Genomic DNA, 2,327 nt, shown 5'->3' with positions numbered 1-2,327 from the left:
ACATACAAGTATATTACTTTCTTTTATTGATTTATAAATTTCTATTTATCTGTCTCACCAAATTGTACAACTTATATTTTTCTTTACTTTTTATATTTTCTCTACTAGTACTAAAAGTCATATAACATGTATTTTCAATTTTAAATAAGTGCTACATTATTTCATCTAGTAATTATAGAATTTATGTTAAGCTTTCAAAAATATTGCTAATATAAATCTTTGAATATTTGAACTTTTTCAGTTTTCTTTCTTTCTATATTATGAAAATAAATTTCTTTTGTTGTTTTTTTTTTCAAATGCTTTAAAAAAATCAAGATTTCCTTTTCCTAAATTTGAAGGTAAGCTTTTATTGTAGATTTTCATTTGGAATAAATTAGAAGAAATAAGGACTTTCTAATTCCATAGCAATTATTTCAATTATAAATCTTTAAAAAATAAAAAACTTTTTAAAAATTTTAAAATAAATTATTAAATAATTTAATTTATTCAAATATTTCAAAAGCTTTTATTAATATTGTAGAATTTAAGTTTTAACAAATGTTTATTTAATTAGACTATTATCCTTTAAAAAAAATAGATTTTTCCTTTTTAAAATTATGAAGATAAGTTTTTATTCTAGATTTTCAAAAAATATTCTAAAACATAAATATAAATTAGATATTTTTTTCTCAAATTTCTATTGTAGATTTTCACATTGAAAATGTGACTTTCTAATTTTATTACAATCGTTTTTATCATAAAGCTTCTTATTGAATATTTTACTTTATTAAATTATTTGGTTTTTTTTTTTAAAATGCAACTCTGTCTTTATTTTAACATCTCTGATTTCAAACAAATTATTCTGACTCATTTTTGGGTCTTTAACCTGCAAGGATAAGGTAAATTCTAAATAAAGAAAACGTTTTAACGGGACTTACAGAACAGGCTGGATGCCAGTTCCTTAATTTCTGACACTAGCCAGTCGAAATAATCAATGCTACGCGTGCCCAACCATTTTAGAACAGTTTTTTTGGTCCTCAAAATTCTATATAAGGCCTCTGTTTAGACCAGAATAGTATCGCTAGAAAGACTTAAGAGATAGAATAGTATTTGCTTATTTGAGAGTAAGAAGTTGAAAGAGCAAATCGTGTAATGGATCACTTGGCTTCTGCTGATAATGAGATGAGGATATCAAATGATTCAATGGCTCCCATTCCCATAGTTAATACGGTTATATGGATCAAAGAGGTTAAGAGTTCGAAGCCCACAGTGGTTCCCATCGGTATTGAGGATGAGATTCCAGATGGAATCTTGTGCTACTTTGATGAAGAGAACAACCTTCAGCAAGTGTCTCTTCACTCTCTCGCTGCAGGCAAAAAGGTTATCCTTTTCGGTGTACCTGGCGCCTTCAATCCGACAAGGTTGCTTTTCAAACTGTCTTTTCCTCTTAAACTTAGAGCCAAAGATTTTTGTAAAGAGATATTGTCGAATTATTTTATAATTGTTTAGATTAAGTCTATAAATTTATTTGCTGGGCTCTCTTTAATATAGAATTACGACAATTTTATATAGATTTCATTTCATTTTTTTTGGGAGGGGGGAGATGTTATTGTTTTATTATACTTATTATTACTATTTATCGTTTAATAATTTGGTTTACGCAGCCTGGAATGTGTTACTGGGTTTGTTGAGAAAGCCGAAGATTTGAAGGAGAAGGGTATCGATGAAATACTTCTCATTAGTGGTATATATAGTTGCTTAGCTTTATGATAACCTATTTCTAGATCACATTGGACCATTTCATCACTTGCATCTAATTTGCTGTTTTTTTTTTTCAGTCCATGACCCATTTGTAATGAAAGAATGGGCTAAAACATTTCCAAACAACAAGCATGTCAGATTTGTTGCAGATGTTTCTGCGGAGTATATCACTGCATTGGGTTACCAAGCACATCTGCTAGAAGAAAACTATGGCATTAGATCTCAAAGATTCGTTCTTGTTTCTGATAATCTTGAAATCAAGATTTTACATGTTAATGAAGGGCAGAGTGCTGACGGAATTCTAAAAGTGCTTTAATCATGCTCATGGACAATAGTTTTTTTCTTTTTGCTATTTTGAGGTTTCTTTAATAATACAGAGCTTTATAAATAAATTTAAGCCATTTATTGTTACTTATTTTGTAAAACTTTCTGACAATAATCTTTTTGAACACTTGAATTGAGTACATTTACTTTTGTTGATAATCCTTTCCATATCATTGCTTTTGTGAAGGGTGCGCGTTACTATTTTTATATGCCTTTCTAATCATTTTAGTTTCTGTTTGCAATAATTTATCAATAAACTTTGT

The 2,327-nt window shown here is 28.1% G+C and overlaps 1 pseudogene; it reads left to right on the top strand.

Moving 5' to 3' along the window:
• Positions 1–1,131: 1,131 nt before the first annotated feature.
• On the top strand, positions 1,132–2,056 carry LOC149566532 (peroxiredoxin-2 pseudogene; annotated as a pseudogene).
• The last annotated feature ends 271 nt before the right edge of the window (positions 2,057–2,327 follow it).

The sequence above is a fragment of the Cupressus sempervirens genome, chromosome 3, assembly GCF_028749045.1.
Source record: "Cupressus sempervirens isolate cs-2001-9-10 chromosome 3, ASM2874904v1, whole genome shotgun sequence".
In the NCBI taxonomy this organism is placed as follows: domain Eukaryota; kingdom Viridiplantae; phylum Streptophyta; class Pinopsida; order Cupressales; family Cupressaceae; genus Cupressus; species Cupressus sempervirens.
Note: the sequence above shows the minus strand (reverse complement) of the source record. Positions and strands in the feature narration are given on the sequence as shown.